The 21,884-nt window shown below is 38.5% G+C and overlaps 1 protein-coding gene and 1 pseudogene across 2 annotated transcripts in view; both read right to left on the reverse strand.

The window, feature by feature from the left end:
* Fgf12 (fibroblast growth factor 12) overlaps positions 1–21,884 on the reverse strand; it is a 509,492-nt gene that overhangs the window by 365,786 nt on the left and 121,822 nt on the right. The window lies entirely within an intron of this gene.
* LOC134478774 (polyadenylate-binding protein-interacting protein 1-like) overlaps positions 1–21,884 on the reverse strand; it is a 31,973-nt pseudogene continuing 10,089 nt past the window's right edge.

The following is a 21,884-nucleotide window of genomic DNA, read 5'->3' on the forward strand; positions in this document are numbered from 1 at the left end:
TTGTATTTGTCTTCTTTTCACCATAGGACAAATGATTGTCTCTGTTATAGATTGGATGGAGAATGCCCCTCCCCCAAGCGTCAGGCACTCAGAGAGATGGCTTTTGTTAGGGGATGCGGTCATGAAGTGCTACCCCCACCAGTGGAATCACCTACTAAGTTCAGAAGCCCACAGTGCTGTTAGAAGGGGGTGCTGGCTGGAGGCAGTTCACTGGGTGTGTGACCCACAAGAGCGCATTTCCTTTGCTTTCTGTTTCCTGGTCATCATGATGTGATCAGCTTTCCTCTGCAAGTCTCTTACACTATACTCTTCCTGCCTTGAAACCAGCCAACCCTGGACTGAAAATGAGTCCTAATAACTTTCTCCTTCTTTAAGTTGTGAGGTTAGGTATTTTGCCCCAGCAACAAGAAAGTTACTGATAATCTTGAATTAGACCTCGTCTTCAATAAAACATACTTATCATCAACAAATAGGTATTCATTATGCCACCTAGTATACAAATCCTACTGCTAAGAAACTACATTCCAGCCACTAAACTTCTCTTTCAAGTAACTGTCTCTTTTATGCACACAGTGTCAGTACTCATCTGAAACATTCTCCATCAAACATTCACACTTAGCTCCCTTACTGAAACCAGTATTGTTTGACTTACACACTCACAGACACACTGCTGTCCAACAGGAGCAATCTGAAATAAAATGATCAGGGTAATGAGGAAACTCAGTGAGCTGTCAAGAACAGCCAAAGAGTCCTGAGAGCTGAAAACAGGTCATAGACGTGTGAGAGACTCCTATATTTACCATGAATGAATATTAGGTTTTTATGAATGACATTTTTTGACAATAACATTTTTATTAACACTTGACAAGTTTAAGGATGAACAACCCAAATAGCTCACAGAATTTGTATTTTTTTTAATTTCAAAATCAACTTTACTGCAACCACAGCAGTGAAATTAGCAGTAGATTATAAAACAGTATATATACGTACATATTTTGATATATACATTTAAATGTGAAGAAATAAAGTTTATTTTGGCACTTAGTGTTAAAATTAATGTCGTATACATTAGTAATGTAACTCCACATCCTTAATTTGGCATGACACATTTTGTTGCTTTCTTGTGTTCTGCTAAATTACCGTACAATACCATGCCATGAAAGTGATATTTAAATTTCATTTTACTGTTTTATTTATGCTCTGATTCCAAACAAAACTTTTCATAAATATCTTCAATTTCTGGGTCTGTCTCATCATTGATATTATCTCAATATCAATCATCAGCCTCTGATAAACCCATTCTAGATTTTTTATAATCTGGAAAAACTGTGTTTTAAGTTATTCTATCTATTTCTCTTGGTAATTTGGACCTGCTACAGATGGTTTTATATACCAGATAGTGTATAGTGGTTGACTCATAAGTAGTTAGAATCCTATTCAGGTGTTGCTTCTTTAATGTTGGCATTGTGTGAATTCCACCCCAATTTGACAATCTTCAAGGGCATCTCTGTTACATTTCTGCTGAAGTTTGGGTGTAGGACAATATTTTTAATTCTCTGAATAAGTTCTTCCATATCAGTATTAGAATTTTTCCTTGCAAAATCTTTCAAGATTAACCTTAGTAATTTTATTCACATAAAATTCAGGAATTTTATTCCACAAATTAAATTATCATCCATAGGACAAGCATCCAGAAGAGGGCATTCAGCAATTCCTGCAGACCAACCTGAGGACTTGCATACTCTTGTAACCTGTTCATTTGTACCCTTGATCTCGAAGTAAGATAAAGTTCTCCTAGAAAGAGTATAAATGCAGAGAATCATTTTTCAGCCACTTCATTCCCTTTTACAGCTTGATCTTTAACTTCATACTTAACATCTTCGAAGCAGCTACTGACACAAGTTGCCACTCTTTGGGGGGTCAGATGATGGGACAAGTAGTTATGCAGGCAGGTCCTCATGCAAGAAAAACCTGGGACAGATGTAGCCTTTTTGGCAGATGTGGTCCACAAGCTCTTGCAAAGCATCATCTGCTGTAACCTAGACGTTCATGGTCTAAGCAAACTGTTCAGAATTAGTTTCAAAACTACCAGGTTGTAAGATGATTCAAAAAGTCCTGAACGTACTTTGAAAGTTTATGGCAATCCTCACAACCATCCTCAAAGGCTTCTGTATCAGCAGAAGAATAACCTGATGGTTCATATTCGGGGATGTTGGCAGATGGCTTAGACATTAACGTGGTAACCACGACCTCTGGGGCTTAGCTGCAGCTGACTCTCAGTATTTCTGGTGGGGTTTTACCCTGTGAACTAGGTATAGCTCTCAGAGGCTTCTTGGTTCCCAGGTGGGCCTGACATACTTGATGTTTCTCTGAGAAATGTGGGAGACTGAAGGACGCTACTCAAAAAAATAAAAATATGGGGAAAATGCATGAACCCTGCGCCAGGGTTCACAAACACACACCTCTGTGGGTGCACAGGTATACGCGATATCCTGGTTCCAACAAGCGCCAGGGACTGGTAGGGAGCAGGGCTCAGAAAGCAGCTCTGCCACCAGTTCATGTAGGCAGTAACAAGTGTAAGTCACTACAGTGTTGGGACACAGAGAAACTCCGCACGGTTATTCAGTATTTAACTTTATTGTTATCAACAGACAAATACGGTAATAGCTGTTTTAACTTAGTCATTAAAGCTCAGGCCTCTGAGAAGGGTCTCCTAAATTAGAATGCCTCTTTTTTCTCACAGATGATGAGTCCCTATACAACAGACTTTATATATGGATTAATTTCTCTCATGCTTGAGAAAAGTACTTTAAAAGGCCTGTGTTCACTACAAGCAATGGATGAGTGTCAGTTGGCGTACCTAGATTTTTCAGTGCTCAAATTTGCTGAAGGTAAACAGGACTGAGTCTAAAATCTAAATCATGTACAGTCTTATTGGGCCATCTAAGGATTCAGGTTGTTTTTCTTAGGGTTTGCCTTTTTCCAGGACCATACTGTGCAGCCAGTATTCTAAAGTAGCATTTCTAACACCGGATAGCAGACCAGTAGGTGGTTTGTGATAGGTCCCACCATATGCGAACTGCAGTGGAATCATTGCCTTACCTACTGTAACAAGCTTAAAAAACTTCATTCTTGTGTCTCCAGACTATCTTCACACTTACAACAATCTGAGTACAAGAGAAATCAGTGATCATGGTTCATTATCACATGAAGCACTGTTCCCAAAATAGATTACGATGAGTTGAGGCTTGATGAAACATGAATACAGAAGTGAGCTTGGTGCTCTGCATTCACAGGGCTTGAAATTTAGAAAAGAAAATGTTTCCATATCAGTGTTCAGAAACCTTGCCTCAGAACCGAAACCGGGAATTGGAGAACAGGTTTATAGCATGGAGATCACTTAGTAACATCAACGCTTGGGAAAACTACATTGGTTCTAATCTAGCCTTCATACCTTTGTTGATATAGATTACATGTTTTGAGTATTACATAAAATTATTCACATAAAACCTTCTGAGAGGAGCCTAATGCATAGAAATCACAATAAATGTTAATCACTGTTTATTCACTGAAAACATAGCACGTTTGATATTTTTGAACGTGAGTGTACACACTCACACACATATCATAGTACATCCTTAGAAATATTTTGGTGATCTAGTGTTTCAAAATGTAAGCTGAAAATAGCCACAAAAGCGGAATGATTCTTCACTTCTGTGTAAAGAATGGTACTGAATAATTACACTCCAAAATTGCATGTAAAATTGTGGACACAAAGACAAATCAATCTTGCACTCAGAGGAATTCATATGCTAGCAGGGAGGACAAAAACAGCTGATATTAGCTGAACACCAAATTCTACACATTCTGAAGCAAGTTCACTTGCTCTTTTGCCAAAAATCTAGGAAGTAGGCACTGGCAGTGTCTTCCTTTTACAAATAGAGAAGCGGAAATACAGCGAGGTTCGGTCACTGTCTCAGCTTACTCATTTAGAACCAAAGTAGCAGATCTGGGATTCAAACTTAACCAGTCTGGCACCCGACCTTACTCATAATTACTATGCTGTGCTGTGTCTACTTCATAAAATTAATCTAACAATATGTGTAAGGCAAAGAAGTGAGATTATGAAGACGGGGAGATCAAGAATTGAAGTCATCAGACAAAAGCAACAAGGGCTAGAAATACAAAACAGCCATTGAATCCAGAGAGTTCAGAATAAGTACAGGATACAATGGGCAAAAAGAAGCTAGCAAGACTTGGTGGACGCATGTGGGGAGTCCAGGAGACTCGAGAGGAGATGTTGAAACTCTGGTAACTGTGTCCGATGGACGCCCCTGGGCCAGGAAGAGTGTCTACCTCACTCTCCATTGACTCTGGGACCAGCAGAGACTTAATCTCCAGCAATACTTGCTATGATTTTTCAAGTAATATTTCCAAGATTATTCCCCTAACTTTCCCCCGAACAACACGAAAAAAGGGAATAATTCAAAGTTGTATTCCTAGTATCTTTTGTAAGGGGAAAATCACTTTGCTTTAAAAAATTCTCTAAAAATACGTAATTAGAAAATTTATTGTGAAGCTCAGGAACCCGAGAACCGGTAACACCAGCAAGTCCCAGCAAGGCCACACGATGGCAGCAAAGCGCAGCGCAGAAGCAGCTGGAGCCGGTGCCCGAGGGCGCCTCGCGTGGATGCCGGGGACTAGGGGCACCTCAGACACTGCGCGCCATCAGTCAGCAGCTGCAGTGGTAGCCACAGAAGGCCCTGGCCCTCCAAAAGTCCCACAGACACGTTTCCTCTTCTGAGCCACAGCGCCTCTCTGCGAGGTCTGCAAGGACCTGCCCTTATTGCAGGATAAGATCTAAGTTTTACTCTGGGTACTGGACACTCCTCAGAGGTTCCAAGGTAAGGCCAAGGTTTCTATGGAGATGTCCTCTGGAGGACACTCGATTCTACTCTATACCTTCAAGAGCACTGGGGGAAAATCTAAAATTTTGAACAGAACTGACAATACTTTAATGATTTGGGGGATTTTAAGGATTTCCACACTAAATTTGGGGGCCAAAATAAAAACAGAAAAAAAGAGAAAAGGCTTGTCTCTTTATTTTTGAGTAACAAAGACTAAAAAGTATCAGGCAGTGTTATAGAATGCTACACTGGGAAGAGATATGCCTGGTGGAGCGAAGCGTTTATGCTCCGAATGATGTTCACATCAGTTTCCTAGGGCTACTGTAAGCAAATGGCTATACATTTGCGGGCTACAGAGGATGACTCTGGAGAGCTGACCTGTAAAACTGTAGTGTTCACAGAGCTGCAATCCTCCAAGGCTCTAGAGGACCAGGCTGCCTTCTCCCTGCAGCTTCTGAGATCGCCAGGCCTTCATTGACTCGTGGTGCAAAACTCCAGTCTCTGCCTCCATCTTCACGAAGTCTTCCTTGGCCTGTGTTTCTCTGTGGGTCTCTTATGAGGACAACTGTCATTCGATTTAAGATCCATGCAGTTAATCTGCATGACCTCATCTGGAGGGTGACATCCATCTGCAAAGGTCCTTCCCCCAAATAAGATCACAGGCACAAGGTGTGGAAGGTTAGGGCAAGGATCAATCTTTCTAGGGTCTACCATCCAGTGTGCTGCAGTGGTCCCATGAGTGCCCCACACTTCCTGCAAGGAGCTTACAAATATACATGTAATAGTTCCCTGACGCTTTCACCTGGTTAGCTGTTTAGAGCAGTAATAGCCACACTCTGACACCAGCTTGCTGCACCACCTGTGCCTTCTCCCTGGGCTCAGTTTCCTCACCTGTAGAATTAGAAAGTTAGGCAGCTGATCATCACAAAGTCAAAGCATGCTGGGACTGAAAGGCGGTGGAGAATGTGAGGATTTCAGAGAAGTGAGAGCACTGATACCATACGCCAATCATTTATCAGGTAGTGGAATTGAGTTGTTAGTTTTAGGATTGTATTTGTTTACTCACACGCTTAATAAATATCTACTTTGCGGCAGACACTTTGGCATTTTGAGACAGTATAGAAGATGTGTAAGACAGAACTATCTTCTCAGGGAGCCTACTACCCCGTAGGAGAGTCAGATGCAAGGTTCATGCTATGAGCTATGCTCAGGTGCTAAGGAGGGAGCCTTTGTACACCGGCACATAGACCTCAAGGAAGGCGTCTTGGCTTTGGGTGGATGCAGGGGTAAGGGAAGGCTTCACAGAAGATGCGTGTAAGTTGGTTTTCAAGAGCTGAGTAAACTATCAATTGAGCAAGAGAGGAAAAAGCAGTAACTGCCAAGGATCTGTGGTATCTAAAGATGCTGGGATGTCAAACAGCAAATGGGGAGGAGCCTGGGACTAAAAAAATGCCAGTGAAAAGTAGGGAACAGATATTGCCTGCAAAGCTAACCATTAACTGAACACTTGCTCGGTGCCAAGGCTCATGCCACTTGTCATCACAGTTTATATAATTTCTCACGATAGCCTTTGAGGTAGAATGTGAGCTTAGTCTGAGCTGACCTTATGGTGTCAACCCCTATACCTCAGTTGCTTTGTCCAAGGTTTATTTCTCATCCACCCATACTCTGCTGGGATTTGCATACCTCTCAGGGCAGCTGTCTCTTACGTGTTAGCTCGGTGTTCAGTTTCCTTAATTCACATGGAAACATCCCTATCAACACCTGTGTTCACATTCTTCAAAGAGCCTTGCAGCATTAACACAGTGCTACTACACAGAAGTGACACGCTGTTTCTGTTTATTTCTTTGTCTAAGCAAAGTGCTGGGGAAATATAATGTCCAGAATTAGAGGGAAAAAAACCAAGTACCGTGAAACTGAGCTAAGGCTTTCTTCAGGTTGCTGTCATTACTATTCTCATCTCACAGATGGGGACATTGAACCCTAAGGAAAGAAGTTTTCAGAGGTCACACACCTGGTGTGTGGCCAGATAAAGATTTGAACTCAGATCCGTCTGATCCCAGACCCTGTACTTCATTTATTGAGATATGAAAGCACTATGCAAATGAGTTTGGGCTGTGTCCAAGGTGATAGAAGGTGACAAGGGAAACACAGCTCACATTTGTGTTTTAGAGAAATGTGGGTACAACAGAGGTAGGATAGGGACAAGGCAAAGGATATGAGGATGGAAAAACTGCTCTGAGGATTACAGAACAGTCATGAGGTCCTGAACTGAGAAAAAACAATGAGGATTTGCAAGAGAAAGCAGATCCAAAGACACTGTGTTTAGGTTTTAATAAATAAGTGGATTTAAAGAACAAAAATGCAATGGTGAACGAAGTCCAGTCCTAAACAACTAGAAACACACAGACACCATCCACCAACACAGAGATTTAAGACAGTTGTGTGTTTATTTGTGTTCACTGGTTTTTGTTTCCAGTGAGGAAGACTGATTAGGACACGCTGAGTTTGAGTCTCCTATGGAAATCACATAGTGAGCTTCAGCAAACATTTAGTATCCATGTCTATAATTTATCCGAAAAAGTTTATTTATAGGCAGATATTAGGAGAAAATCATGTAACCATGGCCCAAAGGATATAATTTAAGAACTTTCCAGAAGAGAAAAATGTGATGCTAAAGAGACAAATGTATGTGTGGAATATGAATTTTTGCAGTGTATCTGAAAGTAGAGACTTTGTAGTCACCTTAGAGCTCTCAGTCTAAAGAAGGATTGAATTGAGAAGAGTTTACCTCATACAGTTGGCTAGATTATGAAACAGACAATACACCACAGTGCATACCATGCAGAAATCATTCAGATCTGTGGTATTCATAGAATCACGTTGTCTGTGTGACATCTAGTGGAATGCAGGTCCACAGACTTCACAGTCCTAGTAATCAACACACACACACACACACACACACACACACACGTGCACACATGCATGTGTGCACACAGAGACACATCATGTCATTTTTATAAAATATTTTCTGCTCTTAGCTTTTTACCAAAAGGATATATATTTACTGCAAGTAATAGTAATAATACCCACAGGGGAAAAAAACATAGTGAAATTGCTTATAATCCCAGCATATCCGTTCTCAATAACTTCTCCAAACAGGAGGCGCTTGGCATTGGTCCTCAGAAAGCTAGGAAAGCAAATGATGTAGTACTGGGAAAAGGAGGGACAGACGGAGTTGTATTCATTTAAGGTTCCATGTTCCATTCACCTTCCACACCTTCCAAATGAGTCTCCACTTTCATCTCTACCACGGGGCAGGCGTGGTGGGGGTGGCTTATTAACCACAAACATCTTCCATTAAAACGCTTTCAAGCTATTACCTTTGTTAACACAATTAATGGACTGTCAATGTCAAATGTGAAATCGTCTCTGCCAGAGAGGCAATGACTTGATGAAATGGTTTTCTGCGATCTAGCAGAAAGGGAGGTATTCTGGAAAGTCACTCTTTCTGCAAACATCGTGGCCTGTGAAATCTGCCCAAAAAAAGAGCTGATCATATGCCTGTTATCCCAAAATAGCCCTTTCTCCATTATGCTGAGGTTCAGCGCAAAACTGACTCACACAGTTCTGGGATCCTTGCCAGCGCGATGGAGCACACAAGAAGCTGTACAACAGGCAGAAGATGCACCGAGAGGAGGGTGTGGGGTCTCTGCAGCCGGGGTCCGGCTCCCTCATGCAAGAAGGAAAAAGCTGTGCGGCCAACTTGTTAAAGCTCACTAGTGTTCTTGGGCCTCATGAATATTTGCCATATTCAGATCACATCTTTTAAATTCCCCCCTTGTTTGGAAGTTGCTTTCCCACAGCAGCAGTTTGGCTTCTGCATATTTTGCATTTGTTTCTCCAACATCGAAGCTGCAACACAAGTAGCGGCTTCTTGCACAACCAAACCAGATCACCTTCCTCACCACTGCCCTGGTAGCAATCTAAAGGTTTCACCAACCCTGACCCAGCAATGCCCAGAGCTCCTAAGAGGTCTTCCTTAGAGGCCAGGTATCCTTTCCCTGCCTAGGAATTCTCTGGGCACCCAGGATCCTTAGCTCTGTTTTGGTTTTAGTTTTGATTTTATCATAGTTCTAATGTATGGTAATAAGAACCTCAATGTTTCTGAGTTATATACAGTGCATGCTATGTGATAGACAATTTTCTGCACAAATGAGAACATAAATATCTGAGGATGAATTAGGAAATCAGATTCATCATGAGACCTCATTGACAGTAACCTAGATCCTGGATGAAAGCAATTAATAAACACAACTCTTCTTCCTCTTCCTCCTCCTCCCTTTCTTCCTTAGTTTTGCAATTCTTCTTGTTTTCAAGAAGAAGAGTTTTCAATTGGAAAATCTTTCTGCTTTTCCATTCTCCCAGATCGTAAAACTGAGAACGTGCTTTACACAATTGATGGTCTCCACTGCTTAGCTTTTTTTCCATACATGTCCTGGGCACTCTTGCTTCAGTCCACCTGAGAAAGTGCTGTAGCAGGAGCAGCGTGAACACAGTCACAGCCAGATTGACACTCTGCGCACCTTTGCGTGATTAATGATGCTGATGAACAGGTGCGTAAGGAGAAAAGAAACATCTATCAAAAGTAATCAAGAAAAGGTGCCATAGAAAGGCAACAAAAGCTTTATAATGATCAAACAAAACAAAACAAGCAACAACAAACTCATGGAAATATAGAAGTGACATGTAGAGTATTTTAGGCCTTATTTAAGTTCAAAGATTCATCAGTAAACGGGTAGGAAAGCTACTCACTGAGACCAGTGTATGGTAAGTAACGTAATTCTACAAACTGGTCTCTTAGGTGTTTTAGAAATTATCTACTAGACTACCTTAAGAAGAGCTATAAAAACAAAATATGTATCTATTCACAAAAATTTATACCAACAATTCTAATTTTTAATATAAAATTTAAAATGCAAAGGAGACTCAGTAAGCTCACAATGCCTCTTTATGGAACATTCCAAAAGCTTACACAGGAACTATTTCAAAGTTACCCTCACACTTTCTACAACTCTTGGAAATGTTTTACATACAATACATGGTTTAAAACATTATAGGGAAAGAGGAGAGAAGGCGGATAAAAATATTGCTGTAGCAATGAAAGAATAATATTTAGGAAAAGTATGTTTGATTCTTGGTCCAGCCAAGGTCTAAAATGTTGAGGAAAGATTTACACAGAATCTTATTCTGCATTTGGTACCCAGATCTAGGAAGGTTATTTTGAGAGGACGCTTACAGGACATTTTTGATTTCATGAGAAATGTACCTCTGGAGAGAACTTCCACTGAATCTTAGGAAGGGGCAGAGGCTGTACTTCCTGTAGTTAAAAAAAAGTATGAGCACAGACAATGTGATAGTTAAATCTATGTGGTAACCTGACTGGCTACAAAGTACCCAGGTATTTGACCAAACATTATGCAGGTTTGTGTGAAGGAGGTTTTAGGTGAGAGTTCCATCTAAATTAGTACAGGGAGTGGGAAAATTTGCCATCTACAATGTAGCTGGGCCTCATGTAATCAGCTGAAAACCTGAATAGAACAAATGGCTGACTCTCCTGAATAAGAGAGGATTTCTTGCTTTATAGATGCTTGTACCAAGTTAATGGCTCTTTGTCCTACACAGCTAACCTCAGCTCTGCCCATTTTGGATTAATAAGACTTCATAATCACATGAACCAGTTCCTTGTAATAAAGAAGTAAATAAGTCTCCCACTGGTTCTACTTCTCTGAAGAACTCAGGCTAATTCACTTCTTACTTGTAACCCAAAAGAGAAAATAAAATTCAACCAAATTTGGATATGTAATGTTTTTCCAAACAAACAGGACAAGAAGACATTTTCAATAGTTAAAAATGATAATGTCATGGGTGTGTTCACAACATTCACTTGCCACCATGTCTATGTCCCTCCTTGCACATATTCAACAAACGTCATTTAGGAATAGAAGTACACTGATAGGTTCGAGCTCTTCTGTACTATCCAAGCTTCTCATTTGGGTTTATATAAAACATGTCCCCTGGAAGCATCGTGTGTTTGGAGAGTAGTTGGATGATGAGTGAGCAGAATGGCACCCCGTTAGAGAAAGGTCAGTGGCTACATGACCCGGAAGGGCTTACCTTCCCTGGCTCCTCCCTCCTCTCCCTTCCTCCTGCTGCCACGATGGTAGCAGCTTTCTTTGCCCAGGTCCTTCCCCTATGCCATTTCTGCATTGGAGCCAGCTGACCATGGACTGAATCCTCTATAAACCATGAGCCAAAACAAACTTTTCCTTTAAATTGTGGGTGTCAGGTGTTTTGTCTCAGTGATGAGAAACTGACTGAGACACCTTTGTACGCTAAGGTGAATCTAAATCCCAGTCACTCCTAGCCAAGGCTCACAGGAGTGAGAGATAGTGTCTGTTAGTCCACAGAGACCCTTGATTTGGAGCCATAAAAGTGGTGACTTCATCATGCTGCTTGGGGACGAATTGTATATGAGAATCTACTACAATCAATACTCTTCAATTAACATTTCTACCTGTTTCTTATGATACATAATAATAACCCCTCCCCAAATGTGAACAAGTTAGTTAATATTGCCAAACAAACCAACTTTCACAGAGCACAAATTCTGTGTGTGTTGTATGAAAATCATTATTAGCCCTGTAGGCCTAATACAATGAAGACTGAACTCCTAGCATATCTAAGATTCAAGAACAAAATCCTCTGTTTGGATGCTTCATTTGAAATCCACTGGGCTGGCCCTCCAGGAAGGACTGTGATGATGACTGTTTACCAAGAAGCTCTTGCTTAAAGGCTGCAGTCCCCAAAATGAACTCCTGAACCTCTGCCTAGCACTTCCCAATTTGGTGGCGCTGGTTCCACTTAGAAATAGGTCACTTCCTGTGACTAAAACCAGGTGTCTAAATCATAGGTGATTGCAGCACTGTCTATTCAGAACCTGCCCTGATTCTTCATAGCTTAGGCATGGGGAAGGAAAGGAAAGTGGTCAACACTTTGGCCTAAAATTTAAGAACCTCCTAAGTCAGAGCTTTAACTCTGCAGCACATGTTTGAAAATATTTACTGGGTACTAAGCACAGTACTCGGGAAAATACATAAAAAAGTCATCTTGGAAGTGACTCTTCCAGTGCCAGGAAGCTTTTCAGATGGCTTCAGACTAAGACCTGACCAACATTCTGACCACAGTTCTATGAGGGACCTTGAGCCAGAAATAATCAGCTATGCAGCTCCCATATATTCTGCCCGCAGAAACTGAGAGTTAGCGAAAGCTTACATTTTAAAGTCATGAAGTTTTAGCATAACATGTTATGCAATAGTGGATAATTTATATATTTATCAAGAGGTTAAGAGGTAAACTGTTGTATATCAAGACAATGGAATACAACTGAGCTAAAAGGAGGAATTACCAGTAAAACAGGAGCAAGAAATTCTGGGGTGATACTGGACACTAGGAGGCTGTAGATAATGATCATTTCATATTTCAAAAAGCTCAAAGAAAGCATTTTATTTTCATCACAAAACAATGATCAGTGTTTCAAGGGGCAGATGTTTACCCTGACTTAAGCATCACGCAACGTGTATGTGCATTGAACTATTATGAACTGTCACTTAAATATGCATGCTTTTTATTTTTATATCAGTTAAAACATTAAAATAAAAATTGTAATTCTCTGAAAAAGGAAAAAAAAGTGATGAAGGCCTTGCTGCTGGCCCTGCCCTCGTGCACTGGGGTTTGGAGGGCAGGCTTTCACCTAGTCGTGTTCAGAGTGCAACTAGGGAACAGCTAACAAATCATTAAGAAGATTATACACCATGACCAAACGGGATTCATCCCGGGCATGCAGGGATGGTTCAACATAGGTAAATCAATAAATGTAACCCACCATATCCATAAAATGAAAAGTAAGAATTACATGATCATTTCTATAGATGCAGAAAAAGCTTTTGATAAGGTCCAACACTCATTCATGAAAAGAACCTTACAGAAAACTAGAATAAATGGTCTTTACCTCTATATGAGAAAGGCCATCTATGACAAACCAACAGCCAGCATCATATTTAGTGACCAAAAACTGAAGTCCTTGACCTTAAAATCAGGCACAAGACAAGGATGTCCTTTATCACCGCTCCTATTCAATATAGTACTGGAAATACAAGCCAGAGCAATGAGACAAGAGAAGGGAATAAAAGGGGTAAAGATAGGAAAAGAAGAAGTTAAATTATCATTATTTGCAGGTGACATTATACACTACATAGAAGATCCCCAAAACTCCATTGAAAGACTCCTAGATATAATAAATAAATTCAGCAATGTAGCTGGATACAAAATCAATACTCAGAAATAAATAGCATTTCCATACACTAACAACAAAATTAAGGAGAGATAAATAAGAGAAGCCACACCATTCACATTAGCATCCAAAAAAATGAAATACTTAGGAATTAATCTCATGAAAGAAGTAAAAGATCTATACAGAAAAAACTACAATAGCCTGAAAAAAGAAATTGAAGATAATCTCAGAAAATGGAAAGACATCCCTTGTTCATGGATAAGGAGAATAAATATTGTGAAAATGGCCGTTCTCCCAAAATTGTTATACAGATTCAAAGCAATCCCAATGAAAATACCATCAACATATCTCACAGACCTAGAGGAATCACTCCTGAAATTCACCTGGAACCAGAAGAGACCTAGAATAGCAAAGGCAATTCTAAGCAGCAAAGGCAAGGCAGGAGGCATCACAATCCCTGACTTGAAATTATACTACAAAACCACTGTAATAGAATCAACATGGTACTGGAATAAAAACAGATCTGAAGGTCAATGGAATAGATTAGGAGCTACAACCACAACTACCAACACACTCAACTACCTTATCTTTGATAAAGGGGCCAAACATGTTCACTGGAAGAACGAAAATCTCTTTTATAAATGGTGCTCTCCATATGCCAAAAACTAAAACTAGACCCAAGTCTATCACCATATACTAAACTAAAATCTAAATGGATCAAAGATCTGAATACTAAAACAGAAACACTAAATCTATTGGAAAACAAAGTAGGTAAACATCTTGAAGACATAGGGGTAGGTACAGACTTCATGAACAGGAATCAAACCACATGGGAAATACTTCCCAGAATCAATAACTAGGATCATATCTTATTAAAAAGTTTCTGCATGTCAAAAGAAATCTTCAGTATAGTGAAAAGCAAACCCACAAACTGGGAAAAAATCTTAGTGAACTTTCCCTCAGACAAAGGACTTCTGTCTAAAAAAAAAAATCAGATCCCCAAAACTCAAGGACCCAATCCAAAAATGGGTATCTGAGATGAATACACACTTCTCAGATGAAGAAATACAAAAGGCAAGTAAATACATGAAAAAATGTTCATCATCATTACTCATTAGAGAAATGCAAATTAAAACAACACTGAGATTCCATCTCATTCCAGAAAGAATGGCCAGGATCAAGAAAACTACCAACAACAAATGCTGGAGAGGCTGTGGGGGAAAAGGAACTCTCCTGCACTGTTGGTGGGAGTGTAGACTGGTACAGCCTTTGTGGAGGTCAGTCTGGAGATTTCTCAAAAAGCTGGGATTGGAGGTCCCATTCGACCCAGCTATTCCACTTCTGGGCAGATTCCCAGGAGAACTGAAAACATCATACCACAGTTATATGTGTGCACCCATATTTATAGCAGCACAATTTGTAATAGCCAGATCTTGGAAACAACCTAAGTGTCCATCAACTGAGGAATGGATTAAAAAAATTTTGCTATTTTTATACATTGGAGTACTATTCAGCTATAAAGGATGATGACATTGAGATATTTACTAATAAATGGGCACAACTTGAGACCATACTCACAAGCGAAATAAATCAAACTCACATATATAAATACCATATAGTCTCCCTAGTGTAAGAAATAGTAAGAGTACATAATGTTTATGGTAATCATGATTCCCCATTACATTGTTTTGAAGTCTTATAATGATCACATTCATTAATTGGAATGGATTTGTCTTTGTTTGTTTGATTTTATTATCTGTGATGGTATGAACAGCTAATTTGATGGAATCAAGTCATTATAATAGCCAATAACTGATATAATATCATCTTACTCTGAAGTCCTACCATGTGTTTGCTCTTCTGTTTCCATTGGCTCTATCATGTTGTACCTTATTGGATTGTATTATGTGTGAAAGTATAAACAAATTTTCTATGGAAAATGAGATAAGATAGTAGCCATTGTTTGTTTTCTGTTATTTGATTCTGAAAGCCCTGTAATACTCTCATTCTCTTGAATGTTTTTATACTATTTTATTATGTTTGATACTATTGTATATGTATACTTTATGTTGTATATGAAGTTAAACTCAACTGTTTCAAAGAAAGAGACATTGTGGTAGTTACTGTTAATTATGGGTTGTCTTCTTGTGAAATACTGTGTTACTTACATTGTTCTGTTCTGATCTGCTTTATGTCATGTTCTGTCTTAATCTCTTAAAAAAAAAAAAAAACACTGAGCTGAGAAAGGAGAGGGAGGTGAGCTCCTTCTCTGCCTCCCTGCAGGCTTCTCTACCAATGTCTCATCTTTGTTTCCTTTCTTTTTGTTGGTCCATGTCCATCAAATTTGCTTTTTGCAAATTTCTCCTCTTAAATCTAGTTGCTTTGTATGTTTGAATCCTATATTAGATCTCTTTCCTAAATGATTTTGGCCCAGCGACAGCCTTTCATCCAAAAAAATCACCTGGAGCATTGTTATGAAGACTTATATTGATATCTGAAGCATCTAGTGGTCAATTTCTTACTATTCAATACATTGTAACTATGATTTTAATATTAGAATTTGTACCATAAATTTATGGTTTAAAATAAACATCACAAAGGTACTTGAAAAACAAATAACTAGGATGTTTTCTTATCAATAGATCTGTTTTTTAAAATGGACATTTTAGAACTGCACTTTCAGCATCTAAGTAACCTTCATTCTAAATCATGAGACAAATCAGGTCACTGAGGGAAAGAAGTGAGTTCAGGTTAAACATTAACAAATCCTTCGGGTGATAAGGCAGTAAATAATACTTCTCCAGTACCTTCGTACAGAATGCAGACTTTTGTTTGAAGAAAAAAAAAATCCAGAAAAATAAAAAATTAATGTTTTTGGTTTGGAAAAATAAAGTACTACATCAACAACAACAAAAACCAATCTTTCAGTTTGTAATTTGTAAAGCAATCTTGCATGCACCATCTCATTGCATCTGCACAGAAACCATCATGTGACAAAGGCAGGAAATGTTTCCCACCTCATAGAGTACAGAGGGTACGGCAGGTGAAACAACATGCTTTTCACCACACAAGCCAGCCTTAGAATAACTGGTTCTAAACCTTGCACATTTGCTATTGTTCTCCAATGTTCAGTGAAGAAAAAATGAGGGGGAAAATATGAGATAAGGAAGAACATGACTCAAACTCGAGTAATGTCTTTTAAGGCATTGAGGGGAAACTGGGTCAATGTTTTGTTGGAATACTGTGGCCTTTGCTCACAAAGAGAGAATTATTAAATAAATCAAAATTAAATCTCAGATGCCTCATGCAAAGGATACTTAATGGCATAGGAAAATGATCATACATTAATAAAGTTTGAAAAGCAAGTAAAGAATATCACATTAGGCCCAGATATGTTAGATAGAAGGGAAAACACAGAAAGAAGCTCAAATGATTGCTATATTCTTTCTGGTGTTAAGACTACACACAGCTTTGATTTCTTTCTTCTTTTCTAAGCTTTCCTATTTTGAACTGTGACTATTTGAATCCTGCTGTCCTCCATACAAGAAAAAGGATTATTTTTTAATTGAACAAAAGGATCTGGGAGTCATGGTGTTTAATTTCCTAAACATTTGGCCCACTGTACTGCTCTATTCAATTCCAGCCGCAAAACCATTGCACACTGATTTTGCAGCAAGATGGAAACAGATCCTGCCAGGTTTACCTGGAATGCTGTGTGCATCTTGGCAATGCCGGACAGATGAAGCTGGAACAGACTTAGAAAGAGGCTGGGACAGAGAACAAAGGAACAGGAAATTCTGCCATATGGCACGGAGTAAATCACCAAAAAATTAGGAATGAAATGGAAATTAGTTAAGACTAAGTGGATATGATTGAGGTTTGTACAATAATCTATCTTTATATATGGGAATGATTACCAGGAGATTTTATTATGTTTAACAACAATAGCTTTATTCCTTTTTCTTACCTCTCAATGACATGGGTAGTACCAGCAAGTCACAGAAGCCTGAATTGAAGCGTAGTGTGTAGGTTGAATAAACATGACTTCATCCAGCAAATTTTAAAATAGTAGCTGGGGTTGTTATATGAAGCTCTAAAAGGATAAAGCATGCTTCAAAACAAGATATGCACATATGAGGCCTTGGATTTTATCCCCAGCACTAGAAAAAAGAAGTCATTCTGTTTTTGGAACTGCAAGCGATGAATATCTAGCAGCAAGAACAAGGGCAGGCAGACAACAGAGGTTCTTGCACAATGGGTGATGGTGGGGAAGGCCATTCTCAAAGTGTGCCACATTGAAACAGAAACTCAGACTCTAGCTACCTACATCGTGTCAGAATGATTACAAATAATAAAAAAAGAAACTATTGTATTTATATAGCAATCCATGTGCAAGGCACTGTTACCTTAAGAACAATACCTTAAGAATTACCTTAAGAACAATAACCAACTTTATTCTCCCAAATTTCCTATCATTAGGTATTATTATCCCCTGCTATCCTTCCTCTATATTGGTGAAGGCATTAAAAATCAGAAAGGTTAAGTGATTTGCCTGAAGTTAAGTGATTTGGAAATAGTAGCAATAGGATTAGAATTTAAGCTTTCTTGCTCCAGAATCTGCATTGTTAATATTTACTGTCTTTCAAGGGAAAACAACCACAATGTGTATACACCTCCTGCTATAGCTTGGGCTTGTGTCTAGATGCCTCTCAAAGCCTTGCACAGTCATAGGAGGGACTTTTCAGAGATGGCTAAATCTAGAGTGTGTGATGCTGGAATTCAGTATGTGATGCTGGATCAAGGTGTGATTACTAATCAGTCCACTGATTGGTTTGGTGTATTTCGGGTGTGGATAATGGAAAGATCCTCCCTGTGTGTGAGTGCGAAGGGCAAGTAGTCTGGACAGAATATGATAGAGTACCTCCGTGGTCACTTGTCACTGTACATTTGCTGCTTCTTCGTTGCTTGCTGCCTTCTGCCCGTCATGAACTGTTTCTCCTCTGCAACGTCCCTCTGCCATCCCAACCTGCCTTGGAGCCACCCTACTACTAACTGAAACCTCTACAAACTGGGGGCTAAATAAATCTTTCCTCCAACTTTGTCATCTGGAATTTTGTCTCAGCAATGAATGAAAGTAACAAAGACGCCTGTGTACACTGTTGAAATTTATTAATTGCTCTTCATTCTTAATGCCTCAGTGATTTTTCTTCTCAAATTTACAGATTTGTAAGCAGGAAATATGCCTTCACTTTTTGTCACCAAGTCCCCATGTTATCAAGTCCTATTAGATCTACATAATAGATACCCTTCTGCAGTGCCATGCCAAATATTTGTATGCCTGATATTAAAATTTCTCTGGAAAATACTATCTTTTTCATTTAAACTGGAAAGAAAGAACAACTATCTGGATAGTTAATAGGGAAATAAGAAGAACTGGGTCACCATATGTGAAATGCTTTTGGAATTTGATTTTGGCTTTCTTATCATTGCAAAGTGAGTAAGCTTATATTATTCCCACCTGCAAAGGAACAGCCTTCATAAACTACATTTTCATCACATAGATACACACATCCACTTTCTATAAGAATGCTCAGCCCATCTGCTCATATTTAAAAATATAATTTGACGACTTCCCACGCTGCCTTAGTTTGTAAAATGTCTATCACCAAATCTTCATTCCAACACTCTTTTAAGTCTGAGAGTTCTTTTCTTTTTCTCATCTTTTAATGATTTTCACTAGCTCTCTTTCAGTACCTGAACTTCATCATGAAGATTTTTTAAATAGACAGCAATCTCCAGAGTACAGGATTTCCGTGTTACTCTCATCTATGAGATGTCTTTATTTCACAGAAAGGTTTTGCTATTGGAGAAGAAACAGCTCTACAGTCTGGTATTATGTGGTTTCAAAAAAGGAAAACTGGGCTATGTTCTCTCAGTGTACAAGATTTCCTTATGACAACCATTTAACTACACTGTTTTTCATAGGGTTGTACTAATATAAGCCCACTACAGTGTTTTCCTTTCTCTTCATCAACTGGTGTTAATTTTCTTTTAGTCTTTTTCATAGCCATTCTAACGAGGTAAGACGATATCTCATTGTGGTTTGGATGATTTGATCGTTACATATTATATATATATAATCAAATTATCATACCCCATAAATATGTACAATTGTGTCAATAATTTTTTAAGACTGCTGGATTATAAATGAGAGATAAATATTAAGGGAATACAAAAAAATAGCCGATAAAATTGTGTGGACAACTCTTACGCCTATACAGTGCTCCTTCTCTGGGGCATGTTTAGGGGTCAGTAGAGGTATCTGTTGAAGTGACCACCCTTCTGCCTCTATGGAAATATCATGGTTGGTTATGCTCAAGACATGTGAGCATTGTGTCTGTGTTGCTGTGAACTGGATTTTGTTCTGAGAGACTCAGAGTTTCTGTTCATCCGTTAGTTTTTCTTTCATACATGTATTCATTCATTAGTACAACTTGCTTTTGTTGACTCCCTTCTGCTAAGCACTCTCACAGAGAGTAAAAGAATATAAAAGTGACAGATGAATCTCCCTGACCTCAAGAAATTTACAGTGTGGGAAGGGCAGAAGACCAGGACTGGATCTTCTAAGTTTTCGATTCAATGATTTTCTTCTCTTTTTTAAAAATCTAAACTATGCAATCTTGTAGCCTTCCTCTTGATTTGCTTATGTTTTTACTTTTGTGGACACTTTATGCTAGACTATGCAGTTTCCATGATAAGTTTCCAAACAGTGTACCACTTCACTGGTTGCAGACTTGATCACCAATGAATGGTGTTAGTACAAATACTAGACTTTGTCCTGAGTCAAAATTTCTGCATGCTGTTAATGTTACAAACTGAAATCTTTATTTTAAAAAATTAGATCAGCGATTCAAACTATTTCAAGTATACCATGAAGTCCAATTTAAGGATCTTTTTAGGAAATAAGCTATAAATTGCTGATATTGGGGTAGACTTTGCTAAGAGAATGTTCCACAATACTCATGCTACAGGGCTTAGGCTAAGGCCTTAATTGGTTTATGTTTTTGAAAGCAGTTCAGGTACATTCTACAGATATCAGCTTTTCCAAAAATGTTTCTCAGTAGAGAGATCAAAATGATGCAATTAAGATTGATAATTTGAGGTATTTAATTTAATTTGATGGCCTGTTTGAAGGCTTCCACTAGGTCTGTCATGCTTAAATCTATGGTACTTTGTTTAACACATTACGCTAACATATTTCTCTTAAAGAAAAAAAATTGTCAGAAGAGTAAATAGTTTTATTTTATTCTTATCAATTTTCTGGGTTGTACATATTTTCCTCAATACATGTGTTTACTTCTTTTGCAAATCAAAAATATATGGATGTTGTTACTGCCTTGATGATCTTCTTTGAAATGTAAATGAAAATATTTTAGAAGACTTTAAAATTTTCCATCCTTCAGCACCTAAATATCATGATGACTTCTTAATCTAGCTAAGTACATTATAATTGAAAATTTCCCCACATCTTTCAAAATCTATGTGGCATCATGAATTCTTAATCCATCAATGTGATGAGCACACTTGCCTCTAAAATATCTCATGCAAAATTAGCTAACAAAAATGAACAAATGTGGTAATGCCAAGTCTACAAATGGCTTATTCTTTTGGGGGCTAGTCAGATGTTTTTATGGACTCTGTGTTTTACTCGTAATAATATTTTTTGCAACTTTTTGTATTTGTTTGAGTGTGTGGGAAAACAGAGTATGCTAAGTCCGTTACAATAGTCTTTCCAAACCCTTCACTATTAGGCAGTTATATATAACAACTGCATTGATGCTAAGCTGAGTTCAACATAATTCCCCTTTGTATTAAGCTTTGCCATTTTATTTCAGAATTACTGAAATTATGACAGCTTTAAAAGTAGTTTTAAGCTCTTAAAATAATATGGCTATGTATTTAGAATTTCTATAAAGTTATTTTTAGACTTCTAGCAGATCTCCTGTAGTCTATTAATGTAAAAATGGATTTTATATTTTACTTTTTATCTCCTTCCAAAACACCTACCATAAATATAAATGGGGGTAGTTGGTCTTTAAAGAGGGAAGACATTCATCTTCTTAGCGTTAAGATTTAATCTGCATTTTGTCCATTTACTGATATTCCTGCATCCCTATTTCCCAGCTATGAAGAGGATGAGCTGAGCTGTTGGCAAGGACAAGCCTTCTTGCTACAAAGCACTCTACCAAGGGTGACCAAAAGTTACCGTGAAAGTTTAATGATAAAATATATTACAGTGAATGACACATTTCCATGGATGATGGGAGGGTATTAAATGTAATAAATTTTAAAATTTAAATACGCATTAAATGTTTTCAATGCCACATTGAGCAAGTATTTACAGCAATTTACACCAATAAAAACATTATATGTGTCTTCATCCATCTTATTCACCAGATGTGGTACCTTCTCACTTCCGGCTCTTCCTCCAAAATCGATTCAGGATGTCAAGGCAAGCACAACTAGAAACTAATGAAAGAGACCTGCCGGAAGTGCTTCAGAAAACAGCAATAATTATGGGACAAGCACATTCAAAATGAAGGTAATATTTTGAGGAGGACTTA

This window comes from Cavia porcellus, unplaced genomic scaffold (genome assembly GCF_034190915.1).
Source record: "Cavia porcellus strain 051 isolate PalLab524CR breed Dunkin Hartley unplaced genomic scaffold, mCavPor4.1 scaffold_14, whole genome shotgun sequence".
Classification (NCBI taxonomy): Eukaryota; Metazoa; Chordata; class Mammalia; order Rodentia; family Caviidae; genus Cavia; species Cavia porcellus.